Source organism: Argiope bruennichi, chromosome 7 (assembly GCF_947563725.1).
Source record: "Argiope bruennichi chromosome 7, qqArgBrue1.1, whole genome shotgun sequence".
Lineage (NCBI taxonomy): Eukaryota > Metazoa > Arthropoda > Arachnida > Araneae > Araneidae > Argiope > Argiope bruennichi.
In genome coordinates, this window is record NC_079157.1 from 73,041,648 (window position 1) to 73,067,393 (window position 25,746).

Consider the following 25,746-nt stretch of genomic DNA (forward strand, 5'->3'; position numbering starts at 1 on the left):
TATGAGGGAAGATACCGGATAAAATCAAAAGATGTGAAAATATATAAGTAAAAAAGAAAGAAAGGATGAAATAAGTAATTGCTTATAAAAATAAGAATAAATGTAGCAACATCAATTATGTATTTTGATTTTACTATTTTTCAATCAGGATGATTTATTAATACTGGTACGATCAAGTAAACCTATTTCAACTGCAGTAAATAATGGAAAAGGCAATACTTTAGGAATAAGTTCTTAAATTAAAATATAATTAAATTAAATTAAAAAATAAGCCCAATCCAATTTGAGAGACTTTTACAATCAAAAACTTTAAAACCAGAATGAAAATCTAGTTTAGTCATCCCGATTCAGAATGTCTAATCATTTTATACCCATAAGCTAATATTTTTACATTCTATATACGGAGAGTATAGAGAAAATATTGTAATCGTACAAAAATCTACCTCTAGATTTTGATTAATCTTCACGTTTGAGATTTATCTGGGTATGAAAAACATATATTTGGAATTATATCTGTTTGTTCGTAAACACGAAAACTTAAAAAAAAATCGTATGAACAAGACGAATGAAATTTGGTACATAGTCTCTATTCCAAATGTGCAGTTGTAGCAAATTTGGAATAAAATCCATTTAGAGAAAATCTTTGTCCAAAAATAAGTTAAAACGATAATTACAAAACGAAAACAGCCTGGAGGATAAAATTTGGCACGTAGATTTAAAATTTAATACGTAGGTGTGTATCAAATTTCGAACTGAATCCGAGAAAAATTAAAACTGAAGACATTTTTAATCTAGGGCAGCAGTATTTCCAGCAGTATTTTAGATGAAGATTTTGTCCGAATCCATTAAAGGGTTGATTGCCTGTGCGTCAGTCGATTCTTATATTTGAACTGGATAGTTAAAATTCGCATCAGATTACATAAATGAAATGTTGTTTGAAAATAGTAGTTCTTTGTCGGATTACATCCTGTTAGTGAAGAATGCCATCTGATCCAATATGTATAATTACTTCTCTTCATTATACTACGAGACATGGCACAAAATGTGCTATGCAATTTAATACGTTAAGTGTCAAGCCTATTTTGTCGTCCTTTCCTTCTTGCAATATATAATTTCATTGATATACTGACAATCAGAGGTTATGTAAGGTTCCTTCCCGACGGCCCGTGCACGCTTTGAGTCCGGCGCATTTGTTCTATTTCCTCTCATTTATGGTTTTCCTAGGTTCTTTGATGTCTGCTCATTTACCTACAGTTTGCTTGAAGCTCCCGATCGACGTCCACAGGCAGAGGTGGTCCTACAATGGGTCAGATAGCAGATTTACGACCATATACGTAAAGTGAACGAGCTGTAATATCTTGATCTAGACTGATCAAATAACGGAGCAGAATTTCCAGACAATTCTTTATTTTACAGCCCTATATATACAAAAGAACAACTTGTTCTAATCTTGGTTAAATAAATAGTTATTTACAGCTGTAGTAGGAGACACAACAGTCGAAGTCGAAGGTTTATCTTGAAACTCAGTTCTCCATCAATACGGAGAAACAACACCAGAGGGAACAAACAAGTTTTTAGTCAACACGAACACTCCAGGGGTAGTTCTCGGACTTCAAACTCGTGGGCGTAGTCCAACAGTGTGCCTGCAGTTCGTTTCTTCTCATCTCCATAAAAGAAATCTCCGCCTCTTAATTTATATTGGTCATTTCAGCTCTTTTTCGGCCAATCGGCGTTCAGCAATATGCTCCCTCAGCGGCGCCAGTAGGTCGTGCGAAGGTCCTTTTAGTGATGCACATTTTCTAACTGACTGTTCTGGAACACGGAGTTATCATAGCCCTTTCTCAATGTGAAAAATTTAGCATCCAGATGTTTGGACACCCCTTTCTCTTTGAAGGTACTATCAATATCTCTTGGACGAGGAATTCCCAGATGTGGTCTTTCACTGTAGTCGCTAATGAACATATGCGAGACCACCCAGATGAAAAGATCCACCATATGGCTATCTCGAGGAGTTTAGTAATTAACAGCGATGACACAGCTAGCTGTAAATGTCGTATCAGTACTGGGAAACGGGAAATATTACAGGACCGTCGGAAGGGGGCTTAAGGTTGCGATAAGAATACATAGATTTAGGTTCATCATTTTATAATTTCCAGATTAAAATTTATTTAAATTATATAATTTTTTAATGCATATCTTCAGTCAACAATGACTAATCCAGCCTGAATTAAGATTATATTGTCAGTCAACAGTCACTGGTGTTTGACATGGCGCTTAATATATTCAGCACGCTAGCAAACTGAAGGAAGAAGTCCCTCACTGATTTTATGATTTGCAATAGCTCCACTTTGAATAATTAATATTGAATTTTTCTATCCATCCAAAATATTTCTATTTTTAAATTAATTAATATTCTCCATTTGAACTACTTTGATTTATTTACTTGTTTTAAGGGTATAATTATTATTATTGACAAAATGCACATTTTCAATACTGCCTCACTTGTACTGTTGTATCCATTTTTTGCTTGACAAATAACAACTGACTCAATACCCTTTCTGCTTTATTTATGCTTCATGATGAAACGGTTATGTTAATTAAAATGTAAGTTAATTATAGTTTAGTTTTTCTAATATCATTAATTGGGCGTTAAAATGAAATTAATTATGCGTAAACGACATTTTCCTATGTTTCCTTGACATTTTTTGATCGTGGGCTGCTATCCTTGCTTTAAAAAAATATATGGGTGTTTGTGTTTGAATGTTCTTTTCTTGCAGTCCTTGATAAATTTGGTGTTGGAACAATTTCGCCAAAATAAAGATTTAAATGAATTAACTGAAATCGCCAAATAAACTAATCATTAAGTGTAAATTATTTAGAAGGAAACTGAAATCTATATTAATTAGATATCCACCAATGAATGGAAAGCTGCTGAAGTAAAACAACTGTTTATAAACTTTCTAGTATTTATAAGATAAATGCAGCAAAAATTTGTATTAAAATTTTAATTTTATTATCTTTCAATAATTAAAGAACTCGATACTTTCTCATACTATTTGTAATCCCAAATACCCATTAAAATGTCGGAAAAATTAAAATTCCTACTATTTAAAAGTGTAATATGGTCAGAATTCAAAAAAATCAATATTTAATTTCCATCATAATCAAATGCCGTTAATAATTAAATATTAAAAATCACTAATTAATAGTTTTAATCATTAAATCATATAAATTATATTGAAAATCAATTGCAGGCAGGAAACTTTTTCTTAGTATAATTCATAATTAGCTGCCTTTGATAACTAGCTGGTTGGCTGGAAATATTGGTTATATTTAATTTCAGGCAATTCGTTTAAATATAACTTTACGTGCATGATTCCGTCAAATTGTTAGATATTAAATCTGTGTTATTTTAATTATTTTACATGCTTTTCGTTCATTATGTGCATGAATCTTTCTGATAGAGACCACTCCGATAATATCATAGCGCTATTAAAAATATAAAATTTTTGTTCATTTGTCTTCTAAATTTCATGATATTTCATTCATTTTTTTATTCGCCTTATAAACTACACAGATATTAAGCAGATCCTTTCTTCTTTAACTTTCAACGATAGGCAAAAAAAAAAAAAAAAAAAAAAAAATCAAGCGATTAAATATTTGATAGAGGAAATGAAAACGGTTTGAATCGCAAGCAAAAATGCAATCTATTGTTAAAAATTGGGCAAAAAAAAAAAAGTTTTAACTTCTAGAAGTTAGAAAAAAATTTGCATATATTAAATTAGTATAATTGTAAAAATATATATGTTACCGTTAAAGTATGAAATCCGTTATTTTATAGAATACCTAGTTATTCCATGAAATAACTGATCGTGTCCGTTAAAGTGTAAAACTCTCTTGTATTTCATGATTTAACTAGTTATTTCATAGAATAACGATCTGCAGCCCGTTAAAGTGTAAAATAATCTATATCATATATCTCGCACGACAAATACATTTACCTTCCACCCCTACTGCACTTATGTTTTTGTTTGTTTGTTTTAGAAATAAAAAATGTTTTTGTTTTAAAAATAATGTTCTTTGTAATTCCAAGTGTCATTTTAGTAATCCTTGTTGTAACAAATGATTTTATGGTATGTTTCCATAAAATCTCATATACGCTGCATAAATGAGATAAATTGCTTCTTTTTCATTTTAATTGTCTATCATTAGTTTAATTTCATTTTAGATAAATTGTTTATTTTACACTTTAACTGTCTCTCATTAGTTAATTTATAGAATACCTAGTTATTTCATAGAATAGCTAGTTAAAGTGTCAAATGAATAACATATTACACACTTTAACGGACACGATCAGTTATTTCATGGAATAACTAGGTATTCTATGAAATAACTGCATTATATACTTTAACGGTAATATATATAATTTTAAATTTTAAAATGACGTAAAAATGAATTTTATGATATAAAATGTTTGCAAGTTATGATGGAAAAACGTCAAAATTGCTCTTAATTTATAATTAGAATTATAAAAAAATTTCAAAAAACTCTCTCCGTGGTATATATTTTCATTCACCAAGATATATATATATTCCATATTCGGTAGGTGTAGGTGAAACGGTCTGGTCTGTTGAACGCAAATCCCACACATACCCTGGTTTTTTCTGGTTCCTTAAATTTCTTTTTAATATAAAGCTAAAATATACTGTAGCACGAAGTTAAGAAAAAAATGAAGAAAATCATTCTCATTTCTAATGTGGTTTCTAACTTAAATCAATCCATCCGTACTTAGTTTCCTGAGTGATCGCAACTACGCAATTACTTGAGGCCCTTAATTCTCTCTAGGACACACTCTAGGATTGCTTTAAATCATATTCAATGAAACAAAAATATGTTTTAATTTTTTTTTCAATTTTTGAAAGCGTTAGATATTTGTTTTCTCACTATTATTGTTCGAGCAGTCTTTAATTATTTAATTAAAAACTACTCACTTTTAAAAAAAATATTTTTAAATTATTAAATTTTTATTATGTTTATCAATATTACTCAGATATATTAAAAACAAAAGGGTAAAAATAATAATACCAAATCAAAATGTATCATAATTATCACTCTTAATATAAAATTTAATTATAATTATCAATATAATCATATTAAATACCAATATAATTACAGAAAATGATAATAAATTATCAATATTAAAATTACTTGCTCTTTATTTTATGCATCGTTTATTAAATCTATAAAAAATAAATTTTAATTTCCATTCTTAGTTTTTAAAAAATTGTCGTTTTCTCATTGGCAAAAATTTTTTTAGATTAATCGAATTTTTATTGCTGCATTGTTGGCTTCAAACTAGACAAATTCTAATGTAGTAATAATTTGTTCTATTTCTACAAGATCACACTGCGATTGTGTGCACCTTTTTCGACTGCCCATAGAATTTGCTTATACCACTATGTATGTAGATAAAGGGTGCGGTACGGTTACGGTTAATAAAATAAGAAAATGTTTCCAACATCGGATCGGATCTATTTCGATCAAGTATGCAAATCATGCATGAGGAAGGAAAAAAAAAATCCTTCCTAGCAACAATTCTGTTACATTCAAGGTCATCTTAACAATACTTGGGGCGCAGTCTTCAAAATTAATCGAAGATGCTAAGAAGAGCCATACGCGAAACAGAATTTAAAATTAAAATTAGTAATTGGCTCGGGTGGTCCAGCCTTTCCCGCTTACATTAAAAAAAATCCAGCCTACTCCCACCAGATCACAGAATGACAGACAGCCAGACTTGACCACCATGTCCAATAAAGAAGAGGCGGTGAACTAGAACCATTAATTAAAGTATCTCTTAATCGAAATCAGGGCAGATTCCAAAATCGGATTGGGATCTGGGACACGCAATTACCTCGGAATCTGCATAATTGAATACGTGACAATGGGCCGAACAATGGGTGGGCTACCGGCAATTTTTTTACTCTTTGTTTTTTCGGCTTTTGTAGGCAGGGTAAGGGTATTTTGATCCGCGAGAGATTGTATTCAATATTTTACACGCCCCTGCCACAATGGGATGTGCTTCGTCCCACACGTTATGCAGACAACAACGGTGAGAATTATAATTTATTTAAAGAACGTAATTGAAAATTTGTAATTTGATTACATACTGAAAGGATGATTAATTATTGCATTAGACTCGTGCACCTTTAAATCAATGTTTTTTTTAATTTCAGATTTGACTAAATTTTTATGTAGTAAAATTTTTCTGTTCTTTTTTTTCTTTGATTTGAAATTATACATATTCATGAGTATTTTACTTACAACGGTTAGTTAAAAACCGAATTTACTTAATCCTTCATTGGGCCTTCATACGTCAGATCGCCTTCAGAGATTTTTGCTTTCCTTCTTGAAATAATTGGCAATAGATTAAAACCTTTTGATTATTTTCCTAGACCATATATGAGTAGGGATGACTGAAGTTTCTTTTTGAAACAACCATCGCCAAATCACAATTTCGATTTATCAGATCACCAAACACTAAATCCCAAGATTTTCTTTTTTCTTTGGATATTTTATTACATATTGATATAATTTAATATGATGCAAGTTTAACACAGTAAGCGATTTCTTTTTCTTTTTCGGAATTGTGAATGATTGTCTAAAATTTTCGTGACTCATGCGAACCCTTTTTTACTTTCTCGTATAAAAGGTATACAAAGAGAAAGTATCGCAACTGTCAAAAGTTTTAAATAAAGTATTTGACAAATCTATATGTCTCAAATCACCTAAAGCTCGAAAAATAAATTTTTGGAATTATATATGTCTCTCTGTTTCTGAAACAGATAACTTTAAAGCACTTTTAATTAGACAGATTTATTCGGCATATGGTTTCTATTCCAAATTTGTACAGTACTATCAAATTTTGTATGAAATCCATCAAGAGAAAGCTTGTTTGTCCGGCTAACTGAATATAAGTTAAAACGATGACTATAAAATGAAGAAACGAGATAGATAACATTTGGTGCACAGCTTTAACATCTGAAAAGTAAATATGTATCAAATTTTGAGCCAAATCAGTCAGTGGTTGGCCATCTGCTGGTGTATACTTGAGCAAGCATGTGAACGCGATAACGCAAAAACGTAATGGCTTAAATAAATATATGAAATTTGCTATGTGATTTTGTGATCACACTTATAATTATGTATGAAATTTTAGTTTTAATCGGTTAGAAAAAAAGACGCCAAAATCCGCATTCAATTTTCTGGCATTTGTGTATTAATCGCATCTCATCCTCCAAAAAATCGCCAAAGATGGCATGCTCATAAGTTTTTTCATAAATATTGTTCGCCTGTGGCATGTAGTACACACAAGTACATTTATTAAAGAGTATGAGATGTTATTGGTTCTAGTTTATTATTAACATTATTGAAACAAAATAATGTATGTAAGAATATTATGTCACTCGCTGCTTGACAATGGGATGTTCATCTTCTATAACGTTACACAGAACAGTTATGGAAATTTTAGGCATTTATATATTTAAAATAAATAGGATCAAAATAAATAAAGAAAATCCCGTAGCAGCTCAAAGGTCGGTCATTTTTGTTTAATTTTAACTTACAACCCTCTAAATACTCCCTCTCCCTCCTCCTCTTCCACCACCATTTTAAAGATGAATCTTTAAAAACACTACATATTCTCTGAAGGGGGGGGGGCTGTGACGGAGTTCCCCAGCCTTAACCAATTCCGCCAATTTCTATTTCATTTGAAAGCAATTTGTGTTAGATATTTCCTTAATATTCAACTACCTTTCCTCTCTGTCTTCCAGTTTTGAGTAATTTCGCAAAATAAAATTTTGACGCAGACCCCCAACTTTAACGACTTGACCCATTTCACCAAGTAATTTCGCCACTTAGTGTGCTTAGCTAATCCATCGGAATACTCCGTTGGAATTGTGCAAGTATAGTTAAAAATAAAACTATTATTTGGTGTGATAAAATTTAATTGATCAAACCTGATTGACATTACATGAATGAGTGCTTTTTTATGTGGTGAGCGAATAGTAGGCCTAATCTAAGACAGATAATTTAATTACAAAAAGTAAAAATAAGAAAGGAGTTTTAATTAATAAAGTTTCTAAGAGAAACAATGAGGCTTTGTTAAACAGAAACTCGACTGCATTTAATTAAAATTAGACTCACGTTAACTTATACTTATTCTGATTGAATTATTATGCACTTATAAACAAATAACAATTAAAAAAATATATACAATATTTTACTAGAACAAAATATATATAAAAGCATTTTTGTGTTATTTTAAAATTGAAAGCTTTAATCATAGAAGTTTGATTTCCATGCCAATTTTTGCCTTCCACATTTTTTTTCTAATTATTTTCCTTTAATTATAGTCGCGAGAACTTGCTCTCGAATAATTATATTCTTCTCTGAGAGATTTGGTCTACAATCTGATACATATATACAATTTTGATGTCATTATTACAAAACAATTTTTTCCCCAGCTTTCTCTTTCGATTTTTGAGTCATGTATTCACATATATAACAGCAATCAGCCCCCCCCCCTAAAAATATACCCGAAAAAGAAGAAAGTGAAATCTGAATCATCCAAATGCATTTAAATCCGATGGCGAATTTTCTTTGCAAAGAAATTAAAAATAAAAGTCAAAGCTTTACGAGAAGTTAAACATTAGTATTGTTAACGCTACTAACACAAGTTAAATGAATTCTCTTTTTAATAATTATTTGTAAAGTAAGATTTACTGTACCTGTATTCCACAAGTCTTTAAAAAAAGTTGGAACTGCACTGAGTATTCTCTTTATTGCTCTGTATTATACTTCATCTATTTATGTGAAATCTATCAGAATTTTTACAGGAAATTTACTTGCAAGTGTACCGGAAAAAGACAAGAAAACATCTGCTTCCTTTGATAACATTACCTGTACAATCAGATGTGCAAACAGGAAATTTTTTAATAAAACACTGTATCTCTTCCTTCTAATTATAATTAATGCATTGTAAAAAATTCTCTTTAATAGAAAATATATAATTTAATTTATTTTTTTATATTTTATGTGTGAATTATGGGTACAGATTTATTTCCACGGCGACCGCCATAAACCATCAAATCATGTAAAAAAAGCAGCCGAAAATAGCCAAACTAAGAGCAACTATACACACTTTCGCTTTGGGTTTCTCTATGACTTCACAAACTAAATGCGAGTAATTCCAGTTTGGCATTATTCTTGGCGTCATTTTAATTGCGGTCACCATGGAAATCAAGATATTCCAAGATATGTAGTTTTTTTAAAATTCAATCTAGTTATAATGAATTCCAAAAAAACATCTATAGTATTATTACATGACATATTCGAGCATCTTATGGTTATAAGCAGATGCCGATATATTGATTTAATCTATTTATTAAATTTTAATTAACCGTCATTCTTTTTATTAAGGTCATTAAGATATGATAATTTATTCGAGATTTTTACCTCCCGCAAAAAGTTATTATCTAAGGACAAAATTAGTATCTGATTTTTGCCTCAAAACTTTATATTTTTGTCGAATTTTTGATCCAAAAAGTGAAAAGGGACAGAGCGACAATACATGTTTGATTCTCTTCTCTATATGATGAAGATAAACTGAAAATGTGCCGTATATTGTAACTGTTTGAGAAAACCTAGGGAGATCAAACATTCCCACATACTTCAAAAAAAAAAAAAATGCCGTTTTTAATGATGTAGCACAAAAAATGAATGCAAAGAACGATTTCTTCCGTGCAATTATTGGATAGGACAAACGTGATCTCTTTTGGCGATATTTTGTTTGGCAATAAAGACAATTTCACCATGACCATATAAAGTATATATGGAATGATATCTCTTAATCTAATTTAAATCCTAATTAATTTCCTAATTTTTATCTTAATTTAGCACACATTAAAGTCATTTTAAAATGTTATCTTATTTCCTGATCCAGTTCGACCTTTTTATTTAATTAATTCTGCACGTGCTCGGTAAAATTGTTGGTCTCAGCATTTTATCACGCTTCGAGAGAAGAGATAAAATTTCTTAATGCTTATGACATTCTTTTAAAAATTTCCTTGCTTAAATCGATATGTGTCAAAGAAATCCCTATCAAAATCTCATGCTAAAATCCCCGAAAGAAAAAATTTCTCACTCTTTCGCCCTTGTGTAGCGATGTAAACGGACGTCATTTTAGCAGCACTTTTTGCACATAATATCCCTCCTGTGATAAAATAAATCGAAGTTATAAAATTTTAAAATGTTTCTTCTATTCGGCCACGCATCTGATAAAATATATTTTATATATAAATCTAATATATAAAAATGAATTTTTGTTTGTTCGCATTTTATGCGTTGCCGTACCGTTCATCCGATGATTGCGATAAGACTTAGCCGACTTATTGTTTACACTTGCGCGAAGGTTATAGGTATAATCCAATTATTAGCATTTATTTCGAATAGAAAAAATTGACAAATAAATCATTTCTTGTTAATTGCTTCTTCGAAAAATCTGCCTCCCAAACGTTCATCACTTGTTAGATCTACCAGCGCATCACGTATAAATAAAGATGCTCACAAGTTGGATAGTCAAAAAAATTTGTTTTAACTGAAGATGGAAAAACAAGAAATAATTATCTATTTTAAAGCACTTGAATAATAAAGTCAAAAAAATAGAATAAATATCATTTATATTGCTCGTTTATATATTATTCGATTTCAATGAATGTATTCATTGTCGTCAAAAAATAAATATGATTCTTTCTTTAATTTTTAATTAAACAAGGTAGCCATTTCAAATTTCAAACGATATTTCTAAAATTATTTCTTCTGCGGCAGCAACGCTCCGGGTACCACCAAGTATTCCCTCTGGTATGGTGTGGCGCGGAGAGGGGGGGGTACCAGCTCAGGTGTCGTCCTCGTCATCTGACCGCCGTTCAAAATTACGAGAACCGTCCCAAAATAGCCCTAGTGTTTCTTTACAACGGGACGTTAATATAACTAAACTAAACCACCTAGTATATACATAAAAAAAAATCGCTACATGGGGGGGGAATTGAATTGCACCTGTATTTATTCTATTCATGGAATCTTAATTTCTAAATCCTTATTTACTCACATCTGCTTCGAATATAAAACGCTTCATTTCCGAAAATACTAATTGAATCGAAGAACTGATTTAATCTATACTTTCAACTCTAAATCTAGATTAAGTTTATTTATAAACACTAGCAGCCGCCGAAACGAGAAACTCTTCAGTCGCGAACTTACTCTACGAACTTCAGAACCTGATAAATAAGAACACCACCCAGGATGACAGCTCCCAGTTTACCATTTAATCCGATTGAGTGGACAGCATACCATTTGTTGAGGAAGGCGTTTGGTATATTCCTCTTTGGGAAAATCCGCCACTACAAACGTTGCCGCCGTTATCGAAAGAGGTCTGTCTTCCAAGAGTTCTTACCCACGCAAAGTTATCGAGAAAGTAGTGTCTTCGCATCAACGCCGACGCTAGATGGTAAGAAAGAAAGAAATAAAGTGACGTTTTATTCCACTACTTATCAGCAACAGCAGGGCAAAAAGAAAAGCGGATAGGAAATACGTGTTAGGTTGTATCCGTGAGAGAATATCTGTCATTTTAATTACGGCGGAGGACGATTTTAAAGACCATACATTTTTCCTTTTATCGATATGTATGTTGGTGGCAGGTTTGATAACTGAGTTATTTATTGATGGTAAACGCAGGTAAGTGTTTGAAAACAGAACAAAATATTATGGCTTAAAAGTCAGATACGTTATAAATCTTTACTTAATTGACGTATGCATTTGTATGTCGACGGGCAGATTTCTGTATGTAAAGTCATCCTCGAACTTCACAGCTGTGATTGAAATTCTATATTCGGGTATCTTAGAAAGGAGAATTCATATGCGAAACATTCACTTTACTTTCTATTTTGAAACATATTATATATGTTATGATATCTCTTAATATAATTTAAATACTAATTTATTTCCTAATTTTTATCTTAACTTAGTCTACATTAACTTTGTCCTAAAATGGTTTCTTATTTCCTGATCCAATTCCACTTTTTTATTTAATTAATTATACACCCACTCTTCAAAGCTCTTCACTTAAGCATTTTCTTACTCTCAGAGTGAAGGGATAAAAATCCCTAATTCTTACAACATTCTTTTAAAGATACCTAAATTTCCCTTTCCTAAGACTACATGTGGCAAAGAAATCCCTATCAAAATCTTATAGTAAAACCAGTGAAAGGAAAATTTTTTGGCTCTTCTGATCTTGATGTAAACGAATGTGGGTTTTATCATCGCTTCTTGTACATAAAATGCCTCCTGTAATGAAATAAATCGAACTTTTAAACGTTTCTACAATTTGGCCACACACACACACACACACACTTCTATGAATGCACTAGAATTTAAATATTGTTCTTAATTTCAATATTTTTCTTGCATATAGTCTCCGTAAATTAAAGGAAAACAAAAATTGCACATACAATACATAAAAAATGTTGCAAAAAAAAAAAAACAAAAAAAAAAACATGGGCCTTTAGAGCAAGAAAGTTGCGACTACCTAATGCATTTTGTCTAATTGATAATTCAACCACTCCTGTTACTCAGAAATGGGATGTGTTAAATAAATGGATGAAATTTAATATAAAAATTTGTCAATAAGTTTATAAGTCTCTCTCTCTCATTTTGAATTAAATACTTTAAATTGCTAGATATTTGTCACTCTATCCGTCCAGGTAGACATAGACGCAAAAAGGCCTAGAAATGAAATTTTATATGCAATTTGACACCAAAACTTTTTTATTTTGGACGCAGTTGTTGAAAAAGTTCCAAAATAACTTTCGATTATTGTCACTACATACGAAGCCAAACAGAAAACGTGTCATATTATTGCAACTAATAAGAATGTTGAAGAGAGCACATTCTAAATCAATTCCCTTTTATCTGCCTCCACCCGTCCTCTATCTACTAATCATAGCTGACCAATATCAAACTTCAAAGCATTTGAATTGAAAGCTATGTACGGTAGATGCCGTTTAATAGGATTATTTCGGGACTTAAGAAATTTGATAATATTAACCAACTTATAAAAATAATCGAATTCGGAAAAATCAAAGAAAAGAAAAAAAGTTATAAAAAAACGGCATTTATCCCTGAAAATTAAAAAAAAAATTTTTTTTTATAAGTATTGCTTATTGACAATCGCTCCTTAACGATTCATATTATATATATTCTTTGTACTTGAATTGTAATTTATTAAAATATTTGTTAAACGATGCTATATGTCGAGTTTCAAAATATCAAGTAATTGACTCATTCTGGCTGGCGTTCGTTAGAGAGTTTTCTTGAACACATTCGTCTTCGTCGAAATCATCAATGATTATTATTGTCTTTCTATGTCTATATAACTATTGTCTATGATCTTTCTCACAGAAGTCTTTTTGTCTTTAAAACTCAAATCAACTTTTTTTAAAAATCCATCATGCTATCGTAATTCGATAGAGTATAACAATGACTGTTCGAAAAATTTGAAACAAATCTGATAGTTTAGTTGTCCGTTAAACCAATCTAGACTGCTCAGAACCAGACAAAAGAAGGTGAACTCCATCACAAAGATAATTCCCAGGTGCTTTCTTACAAGGGGTGCAAGAAATGTCACAAATATCTATTTTTGATGTTGACTGAAGATGAATGATCGGTTATTTATCTACTTTAAAACTGGGAACATCAGAAAATGAAATTACACTTAAACAAATATTTTTGTGTACATTTGAATATGTCGGTTAGGTATCAGAGGTGAATCTGAGTTTTTTGATAATATAAACTGAAAGTTAACATCAACCAATCATATTAAGCGGCTTCCATTGTTATATTAGATCTTTTAGAAATGGCTGAAATTTATATTGCTCTATTTAAGGTATATAAGAAACTTGTTATTGATGTCAATAGCAAGTTTCATATCCATTATGGTTACTTATTATTGATGTCAATAACAAGTAACCCTATCCATAATATCTACAGTGATTGATGTCAAATCTCCCATACCCAAATTTAGTTCGATTCGAAAATGTTTTAGAATTATGAATTTAAAAAGGATACAAAGTATTTACACACCAAGTATGAAAACGTTTTGCAGTTTGCTTTGTCTTTTTTATCTTGTCGATTGTTTGTCATAAAATGCATATGAGGAAAATAAAGTTTTTTTTTTAATATCTTGTCGATTATTCCCCCCCCCCCTCTTTCAAACCTGGAGGGAGGACTCGAAAAGAGGATGAGATGCTTCCAGTATGGTGGTTGGATCTCGCCATCCTGACGGGTACACAAAAAGGTGGGGGATCTGGCTCCTGTCATCGATGTCGGGACGTACTTCGTTCGGGATGGATTGTACTGTGGCCCGTTATGGCCCTTAGGACTCAACCACAGTTCCCGCCAGTGTTGCTGTTGCGGCGGTCCGGTCATTCAGTATTCAAGTATTCTTTATCCGTGTGCCTTCGGGCGGGTCGGAGAGTCAGTGATATGACTTCCCCCCCTCTTTCAACAGATGGACAATGAAAAAAAAAAAAAAAAGAAAAAAAAAGAAAGAAAGAAAGAAGAAATAGCAAATTTAGTAATCTGGAAGTAAATTGAGAGCAGAGAATCTATAAAAGCTATACAAGTGAACTATAGATAATAAATTTAGGGTAATAAAGACAAAAATGTAAGTTTTTATATAAAAAGATGAAGAAGAAATTGATCTTACTGAATTTGAAAATACTCCGTGCCAATGACAGGTTTCCCCCCCCCCAAACACTATCAGCTATGAACTTCCCCAACATATAAAAAGAACAAGGTCTATTACAAAACTTCGTCGAAAAGGCCTCTAAATATCACACCTGTATGGCAGCCATATACATACATTCCAGCAAAGTTTGTTTGCTTTATAATTGGCAATGTGTGTCAGACCAGCCGAACTGGCAAGAAAGTTATTTTTTATTTTCTTCTTTCTTTTAAGTTTTAACTTTTTCTTTTATTTCAGTATTGAAGATTGGTGGCAGAACTCCCAACTTTGAATGTTCCCTGATTTAGCTGTATTCAAGCACTGTTTTTAACTACGTCTATATAAAAGGGGCTGAACCATATTTATACACCAAATTATGTTTTATGACAAATGTCACAATCAGTGATTTGCCAATCATATTATTTTCGACGCACTTTTCTTTTTTCCCCCAAGTGACACACGACGAAAATAATTAACAGGAAATAGATACATGTTGAAAGAATTGAAAGATACATGTAGAAAATAATTAACATGTTAGATAGATACATGTTGGTAGATAATCTTCATCGGCATGTTTTCCCATGAGAAATTACCATCATAAACCTTCCCAGAATATACGAAAGAAGAAAATGAAGCACTTATTGCACAGTCTAATCAGATTACACCTGGATGGCAGCTAGCCTTGCAGCATATTCCCAAGGAATGTCTTGTTCGTTAGCACTGTCGTGGGCAGCGTGTGACAGTCCAGGCTAAATTTGCATGAACATAATTCTTCCTTTTCTTATGTTTCTTAATTTTCTTATATTCGTTATTAAAAATCGATTTTAGGTTTTCCAAATTCAAACCAGATTTCGTTGTATTCATTAATGTTTTAACTACAACTTTTTACAAATTGCAAAAACATTTTATTATCCATTCATAAGTGTTATTATGGCAAAGACACAATCAGTAATTTGCTATTTATCTTGTTTTCGACACATTTTTTTCTTTTTATCTCCTCTCAACGGACAACGAAAAAATTAACAAAACAAAACAAAACAAAAAGCTGTTAACAACCTTGGTAGATAGTCCTCAACGACAGATTTTCCCACAAGAAATTACCAACTCTAAGCGCTCCCACCAGACAGAAGAAAAAGAAAGACCCATTGCACAACCTAAACAGATCACACCTGGATGGCAGCCATGAACATTCCCAAGAAATGTCCTGTTCTTTAGCACTGTCGTGGGTAGCGTGTGACAGTCCAAACGAACCTGACGAAACGTTCGTTAGAAAACGTTAAAGGTGTGGAATGAAATAAAATTTTTCGGCCTCCAACGGACGATAATTGATTCCGCATCATTCCATGGCGATTGCGCTTGAAAGAGGTTAATGCCCGTCTCTCGCAGGCACGTCCGTCTAGAAAAGGATGATCCATCACTTGTTGAGCGTCCCACACCATCCGGATATCAAGAATCGTCTGACGAATTAGTAAGGGGATATTTATCAGAGGTAAATGCTGGCTTGCCTCGTTGTTTGCATAGATTAAGTTTGTAATAGAGTCGGCTTCTTACACGGTAGCGGGTTGTCGTTGTTTTACCAGTAGCTAGGGAAGTTAAGTGTTTATAGAAATCATGGCCTTGCTTGGTAACTTTTTAATAGATTTGCCTTGCGGTATGAAAAGATTTATTAGGGAAGAAAATATATTTTGACAGATTATAGATTTATTTTGTAACAATGTTGTCAAGGAGTATTACTTGCAGAGATGTGTTAAAGTTTTTTTAACAGCCAGTCCCGATTCTATTGCCGATTATATTAAGTTTAATTTCTAGCCCATGTGCCAAGGTTTCATGCCAAAAAGGGAGTGTGGCATCCGCTGTTGCTCGAAGCGTCATTAAAGCACCCAAGATATAAGTTGAACTGAACTCCAATGTATAAAGTGAGATTGATTTCCCTAGAGTACTTTCAAGGGAAACTGATCCTCATTTGTATGTTATTATTATTAATTCAACGGGAATGAACCTAGTTAATAATGTTCAAAATCAAACAAAAGAATCACCCATGCAAGAAAAAATAAAAATTAACGTGCGAAATATTCTTAAATAGTTCACAAAGAATTATCTTAATGATTATTGAAGAAGTTTAAGTCTTTTTTAGACACTGAGGACAGCATTCCTTCTTTGATGTAGAATCTTGATAATGATTATAATGCGGGACAGAAATTTTTTTATTAATAAAATTTTGAACTAGATCGATAGATTCCGAATATTGAGTTTTCAGATATTATGTATCGATTGACGGAAAAAACCTCCTGTCACTCAAGTCGCAGATCGATCTATTTATTCATTGTTGAAACATACATTGGTCTACCAGTTTCTGCATAAGCCAGAGGAGAGAACCCATAGTCTTCTTCTTCATGTTGTTCCACCATGACATGTCTTAACCCACTGGAGAGGGTTTTATGCATGATAAATCTCATTGAAGGTGAAATTTTAGAGATTGCACAGTGTGGAAGTTCAGAAAGTGAAGTCTTGTAGTTGTCTTGATTTTCTCTCATTTACTCATGCACCTCGAAATGAGGATGAGATGCTTCCGGCATGGTGGTTGGATCTCGCCACCCTGGAGGGTACACTAATAGTGGGGGATTTGACTCCTCCCATCGATGACGGGACGTACTTCCTTCGGGGAGGGTTATACTGTGGCCGGTGATGGCCCTTAGGACTCAACCACAGTTCCCGCCAATATTGCTGTTGCGGCAATCCGGTCATTCAGTTTTTATGGTTTAAATCCGCGTGTCTTCGTGGCGGGTCGGAGAGTTAGATGGCTTACTTACCCTTATTTGTTTCTTTTCATCTCAATTATTTCTGGTTTCATTAATATGACAGTAATATAAAAAGTTATAATAACTTTAAATAATAATAAAGATGAATTTGTGTGTGTATGTTGGCGTTCTGCAAGCCAGACTTTTGTCCTAGAATTACCAAACTTAACCCATATTAAACTTAAAAAGGCGGGAATGTGCAACTCGAAATGATTCTTTTGAATTTTTATTAGCATTTTAATTAATTAAAATTATAATAATATTAAAAATTAAGAGATTTTTTGACATTTTGTCTTGAACGTCTTCAACTTGATTTGTACGTCATTTTAAAATTAAAACAAAATTATCATTTCAGTGATACTATTTAATATTCCAGCAAATTTTTCTTAGTTTTGGTGATTTTTGAAAAAAAAAATATTTTTTGCCTAAATTTCAGCCGTGGATTGCATTGTTGCCCTGAGATTTAAACCCTTTTTATTATTTCAAATATTTAATCACTTGATTTTCTTGATTACAATTGTTGAAAGCCGAAGAAAAAGGATTCTGTTTAATATTCGTGCAGTTTACAAAACGGATAAAAAAGTGACATTACAATACCGCGAAATTTAGAAGATGGATGAGAAGAATATTGTAATGTCCTGATTTAGACTGATCAAATAACGAAGCAGAATTTACAGACTATTTTTTACTTTACAGCCCTATATATACAAAGAACAACTTGTTCTAACCTTTGTTAAATAAGTAGTTATTTACACCTGTAGTAGGAGATACAACAGTCAAAATCGAAGGTTTTTCTTGAAACTCAGTTTTTCATCTCGTCAACACGACCATTCCAGGAGTAGTTTCTCAGACTCCGAACTCGTGGGCATTGTTCAACAGTTCCTTCAATTCGTTTTTTCTCTCCTCTCTAAAAAAAAAAAAATCTCCGCGCTTTATTTCGGCGACAATCTCCATCTCTTAATTTACATTGGTCATTTGAGCTCTCCTTCGGCCAATCAGGGTTCAGCCATATGCTCTCTCAGCGGCGCCAGTGGGTCGTAGGAAGGTCCTTTCACAAAGAGAAACATCTAGCATCCAGATGTTTGGACACCCCTTTCTCTTTGAAGGTACTATCAATACCTCTGGGACGAGGAATTCCATATGTGGTCTTTCATTGTAGTCGCTAATGAATAGATGCGAGACCACCCAGGTGAAAAGATTCACAATATGGCTATCTCGAGGAGTTTAGTAAGTAACAACGATGTCACAATGAATCAGTACAACACAATGTCTTATCAGTACTGGGAAACGGGGTTATTTATGTTTTCAATAGTGCCATGATATCATGGGATTGTTTTTCTTTAGAAGTGTTCATACATACAGTGAATAGATCATATGTTATACAGTTAAATAACAAGGCTTTAATATCAGACAATTTGACGGAATCTTTGACATGAAATTACATCTAAACGTTACTTTATACAAGTTCATTACAATTGAAGTTAAATAAAAACGGTATCACCAGTGAGCTTGCTGGTCGCTAAAGACAAAAAGTGATTAAATAATTGAAAACTGCATTCAATTTTCTGTTGTGTTTAGCACGAAATAAATTTAACCAAATGACACATCTGTGAAAATATTATATACTAAAAGCAAATTCTGATTTCTGTTCTTCTAAAGTGTTTCTTTTATTTATTATATTATATTTGGTGAGGACGTGGAAGTTAGGGCATAATGAGTTTTCGCCTTAGAAATTTATCTCGTTATTACGTTGTCAGATCAGCCCCCTTAATAAACATGGAAATCACTAACTATAATAATTGCTCAGTATTCCGTATCCTGTTCGATTTGAGTAGATATCTCATCTTTAAATCTCGTAAATCTCTATTTAATATTTCAAGTATATTAATTCTTGGAATAAAAATATTTCCCCTATTTCACTTTCTCACATACAAAGAGAAAGCACTGTAATCATAAAATAATTTGACCTAGAGGGTTTGACGAATCTTTTCATTTCAGATCTACGTATGTTCGGAATTTTTTTTTTTTTTTTAAATAATATTGCTGATGATTGAAAACGATAACTTACAGACGTGAAGGCCCAGAAAGGTGAAATTTGTATAGTTTAAATACCAGATTTATTGGCGACAAATTTTGGATCAAATTCGCCAAAGTGTAGATTGTTTGACAATCTTTCATCATAAGGCATCACAAAAAACACTAAAAAATGCAAACTTAGCTGAAAATTCGGTACGAATTCTTGCCATCAAAATTGAGGATCTATATCAAATGTTGAACTAAGCTGGGGAAGGACAGATATAAAATAATACTCGCACCCTTCCATGTTTTATAAAATATAAAATACTCCATATTGTGTAGGAAAAAGTGCAGGAAACAACACTTCCGTCAATAAAGTATCAAGATGTCTTCCAAATTAATAATTATGTATTTAAAAGCGAATTATAGATGATTTTCGGAATGCTTCGAAGAAATAACTACAATCGTTTGTTCACCTTTCAAAAAGAGGTAAGTGTGACGTCTGGCATCGCAGACAGATTTTTTGCTTTATTGCGTAACAAGAATCTATGCCTTCGTGAAAAGCGTGGTTTTACTGACACTAAACTTGATGGATCAGCTCATTAAATGCGATTTTCTTGCGAATTGATAATAAATGCAGGCATCCATGATAACGGAAGTTCCAATTTAATCAGATATGCTTGTTCATATACAAAAAAACGACACTGCAGTTACAGTGGCTTTCATCTTAATCACTAAATCCAGAACACGTTATTTAAACATTTTAATTAATAATTTTATTTTATTTGACTTGTTTCATGTTTATAAAAAGAACATTTTATAATAGTTGCCTCAATTATTTACTGAATGAGTTAGAGGCTTCAAATTTTGCACGCTAGCGTTTTTTGGAGGATTCTATATTATTTTAGCACTTTCAGATTTATATATTAACCATCAATTAGATTAAATTTTGTTTCTCATCAGTGACGCCCCGTAGCAGTAAGTTTAAAAAAATTCTTCAGAAGATACAAAAAAAAAAAAAAAAAAAAAAAAAAAAAAAAAAGAATTAAGATAAAAAATTTTACTTATAAAAGTATGTTTTTAAAAACTGTTTTTAATTATTGAAATTTAATTTTTGATCCAGCATCACTACTTCATTAATAACTTGATAAATTCATAATTATAAATAAATTCTATGTTGATCTGTTAACATAGAAATTCTATGTTAATCTATTTTATATCATAAAAAAAATCTAAAAATGGGCAATTTTTTAAATTGAATTTATTAAATTATAAATTTTATTGACATAGTATCTTTGAGCAAAAGGTAAGCAGTTGAATACCATAGACATCAATAGATGCATAATGTATTGCTACGAAAAATCATTTCTTACTTAATACTCCCCAACCGTGTTAATCTCATCACTGGAAAGAGAAATTTCCAAGAGTTTTTAATTGATGTAGACTGAATACCAAATCCATGACCCTGTATCTTGGCGACAAACTCTAACAATTTGGTATCTTGGCGACAAACTCTAACAATTTGGTATCTTGGCGACAAACTCTATAACAATTTGGTATCTTGGCGACAAACCCTATAACAATTTGGTATCTTGGCGACAAACCCTATAACAATTTGGTATCTTGGCGACAAACCCTATAACAATTTGGTATCTTGGCGACAAACCCTATAACAATTTGGTATCTTGGCGACAAACTCTATAACAATTTGGTATCTTGGCGACAAACTCTATAACAATTTGGTGTCTTGGCGATTTTGGTGACAAAAATGAAGGCTCTTGCAAGTGCAAGAATTGTGGCTCTGTCTCTTTTAAGAACAAAACTCTGGAGATCCTTCAAGAGAATTTCATGTGATGCCATGTCGTGACAGAAAAACCTACATAAATCCGAAAGCCTGAAGAAAAAGCATTTTTTCTTAGGAATTTTGAGGCTCTTTACCTGTGCATTTATTACTTTCTAATTACAACTTGTAAGTTTCTACAGATATCATTCTTTATTCACACCTAGACTGCTGTTGTATTAGTTGGGTTTCATCTTTTTATTCAATTTTTTGGAAGAAAGTTTTATTTTCCATCGTGATGGATATTGTTCACCGCACATCAACTGGTTCACCACAATAATATTCTAAAACCATGAATCATGAGTATAAGATATTCTGAACTTCAATCCGAGATGCCTACAAGAGTTCTGGTGAGGATTGGATTGGGCAAAATAAAAAAGAATGATAATACTTAAATGAATTTAGAAACAACAGAATATATAATTAATTTAAAATTCAAAAAGTCGGAAAAGATAATGAAATATAAAATTTTTCATAACTTTTACTGTTTACCCTTTATACCAGTTCATCTGCAATTCCTTTATGAGGTTGCATTATTTTACGAATAATATATATTATGAAGAAATATTCCTCTGAACTTAATATATAATTAGGAAGTTAAATCTTAGAATATTTTTATATGCGCTATTTTCTGACCAGTTAAACCTGAACTATCTGCAAATTAAATTTAAAATCAGGACATTTTCCCCTGCCGAGACAAAGAATTGGAATATCATTACTGCATCAGTTAACCGATTCTGATTTTCAGCTCCTTTATTTATTTCTTAAGATTAAGTAAAAAGAATTGATTTTTATTAAATTTTATTTAAAACTTGATTTTAGCTTTTTGAAAAATACATCGACTTGATCTTTTATCGAATTGTGATGTATTTCTTGTAATTTCAAGATAATATAGAAGATTTAATTCAAATTCGGATAAATCCCGAATTTTTTTCAACAGAGACAAGCGGTTAAAATTTGGAACCCTCCCGGGTATTTCGGAATATCTGATCATTTTAATCATATCTTCAAATGGAAGTATGCAAAACGACTTTGGTGCTATGGAAAATTTTAAAACATCCTCCTTTTCGAATTTTTTTACTCTTTATCAGTATTAACTGTTGATAAAATTGAGTTGACGGCACATTTTAATAAAATATGCTGAACATAGCTCATCAATTATTTAAAGCTTGTTTTCGAGTTTCGCGTGTAGCTGTGTCTGCAATACAACTTCCTTCCAAATTTAGCAATACCCGGAAACGAAGAACCGTTGAGTTCAAATGCTTCGTTAACCCAACGCACTCCGATATCATAATCAATTTTCTATTCTGACATCGCAACAAAATTTTTTGGAAGAAAATGTCATTGATATTTTTATTTTAACATGATAACATTTTTAAGACAGCATACTAACTATGAATTGCGTGATGGATGATTGCTTTTCCCCAACTTACAGAAATCGACGTTTCGTTATTTTTAGAGCTACCAACTTGTCGAGTAATTACTTCTTGAGCCGTAAAGACACACTAAGAAATTTTAATTAGCTTTGTAACAGCTGCTGTAGCTTTAAACATTCACAGAAATGTTAATATTTTTCCTTCAAAAACAAATAAGGAAAGATTGGCACACAAAATCAATTTGTGTTCAGCTTGAAAATTTTTCTAATTACCTTTTTGATGATATCAGTTTTACTGACGAGCAATGTTTTCTTTAACTTCCGTAATTTTTTCAATATTAATTTAAACACAATTTGTCATAATATTTATTTTTCTTAATGCTTATTGAAATTTATACCAATATCATTATTACATCAAATCTTTCGGTCACGCGATTATTATTATTATTCATTTTTTTAAATTTAATTTAATTTATTTATTTTTGTATTTTCTTTACCATTATTAACTTTATAATAACGAAAAAATTTCTCTGGATATTTCACATGATAATTTTTAAAGATTCCACTCTTTCTATAAATTGCACGGTGTAAAAAAAATCGTTATTAAAAAGCAGTAACACAGAATACAACTTTTGATCAATCAAAGCAGATGATAATAAGGCTAGTGAATCAAGCCTAAAACATATCAGATTACGATGTTTTCAACCAAATATTCAATTTTTCTCTTTCCTTTTTTAAATTATTCCGAATGATAAATACCATTAATATTTTTCCATAATACTTGCTAGAATTTCTCACAATTTTTTTCAATTGCCAATACCCTCTTTTGCATCTCATGCATTAAAAAATTATTTTTTATTATTATTTTGTACTAAATTAACTTATTTTTAATAACAAGTTTTTAAATGGCATAATTTGATTCGCATTTTCATTTCTGGTTCATATATCTTTGAAATTATTGATACATTAGACTTCGGTTTCATACCTGGAGAGTTTCAAGCTCAAAATAAACTCAAGTTTACCATAGATATACTTGTGCACGAGTTTGTTGTATGTTAAAACCATAGAGCAATCAGAGTCATTCCGCTAGGTTCGCATAGAAACTTCAGATAGGATTATTATATCATTCAAGTATTGACGTCGTCATCTGATCACGACTGAAAAGGACAATGTATGCGCATACTGTGCGATACCCCGACCTAACAAGAGGCCCTGCAGGAAAGAAGAAAGTATGTAACAAAACTGCTCTCGTGTTATTTCTTAAAGCGACTTTGATGTAATTAAATTGAATCATTTATCATTAGCTATTATATCCTTACAGCAATATCATTTATATTTGTGAACTCAACAACTACGACTTTTTTCAGAAACTTTAAATTGGCGTTCAACCGGAAAAAAAAAAAAAAAAAGAAAGAAAAGAAAACCCTAGATGAACTAATAATTCATGGGAAAAAAAAAAAAAAAAAAAAAACAGTTAAACTTTTAAGCTCGAAGAAACAATTCAGTAATTTTTGTTTACCTACACTAAGGAAGTCAGCCAGTATAAGCCCTGATTGTTAATGTTCCAATTACCCCACGCTACGTTATTTGCATAACACTTAAAAAAAGTCATTAGTAGCCGATAAATTGCTTCCTTATGACTGACTTCACATTACCATTCTACTATGCAATCATTTCCTTGCTGACCTCCACAAAAAGAGCAGCACCTTCAACTGAATCTCCAGCGTAAACTTCTACATTAATTACCACATTTACCACCTCACACTCAATTTCCCAGTTCCAGTGAAATTCCGCTGACACTGGTCAACACCTCTTCTCCGTAATCACAGCAACCATCTTGCCACAAAAGCAAACGGACACCAAGCCGCCAATTCTGACGCCCCTGGTGCACGTGCCGCCATCTTGGCCCATCCCAGAGTCCTGACGCTCCTCTACCACCTCCAAATTTAAGCGGACACTTCGTCCATCGTTTAATGATCGCGGAGGGACCTGGGTTGCAGTCGGGGAGCGAGTCAGGGGCGGTCATTGGCAGTTTTTTACTGGCATATGGTCAGTAGGATTGTTGGGGCGCACCTTCTCGCAGTCGCCCCCGTAGGTCAGACCGCGGGCGTCTTGAATGGCGTGGTCGAAAATACTTCGAGTGTTGCTGAGATTTTGATTTACAGGTGGTTGTTTTCTCCTCTCATTCGGTGTAAATGAGATGGAAATGCGAGCAGGTTGTGTATTTTACTAGCTTCTTTCTTTCGAGCATTTCTTTGAATTTTTTTTTCTCCAGTTTTCTTATTTGTTTACTTTTTCGGTTGAATCTGGAGGCATATGGTTGTGGTTTCCGATGCCTCTTGGGTGTTGCCTCGTGTGTTTCTCTTCGGTATTTATGATTAGCATGGGCATTTCCTTGCTGCTAACGATCTTAGAATTGTTTGGTAATGTGGGAAGAGTGCGTTTTTTTTAGTTTTTGAATGTCAAAACGCAGCGTGAGATTGTTTCGGATTCACCTGAAGTCAAATGTCAAGTGAAGCAAATAAAATATTCACGTCAAAATGCGTCTTTTTTCGTTGTTTATAACTGCATTTTTTTTTATACACGAAATTTAGCAAAAAGAAGAGTATCCTCAAAAACTCGACCTTGAAATTTTAATGAATACAACCGCTTAGATCTCCTTGAATGCGAAAAAACATCTCTGTCAAAAATGTAATACTTTATATGGACGAAATTTTGTTTGTGCTCGTTATACAAAAAAAGGAAGAATAGATTAAGTAACAATTAAAATAGATTCATGAGCATTATTTTAGCTTGTAAATAAAATGATTAGTTGTCATGCCGCCAGGCGATTCTGCATATCTCCTCTACGAACTGAAGCTTTGATAAGCAGAATATGACA

At 32.1% G+C, this 25,746-nt stretch overlaps 1 protein-coding gene across 1 annotated transcript in view; it reads right to left on the minus strand.

Annotated features, from left to right (window-relative positions):
* Positions 1-8,870, minus strand: part of LOC129976437 (tubulin alpha chain, testis-specific-like) — a 58,182-nt gene extending 49,312 nt beyond the window's left edge. Inside the window, exon 1 of the mRNA XM_056090006.1 lies at positions 8,787-8,870. The gene's annotated coding sequence lies outside the window, so the exon portion shown is untranslated. The remainder of the gene's footprint in view (positions 1-8,786) is intronic.
* Between the last annotated feature and the right edge of the window lie 16,876 nt (positions 8,871-25,746).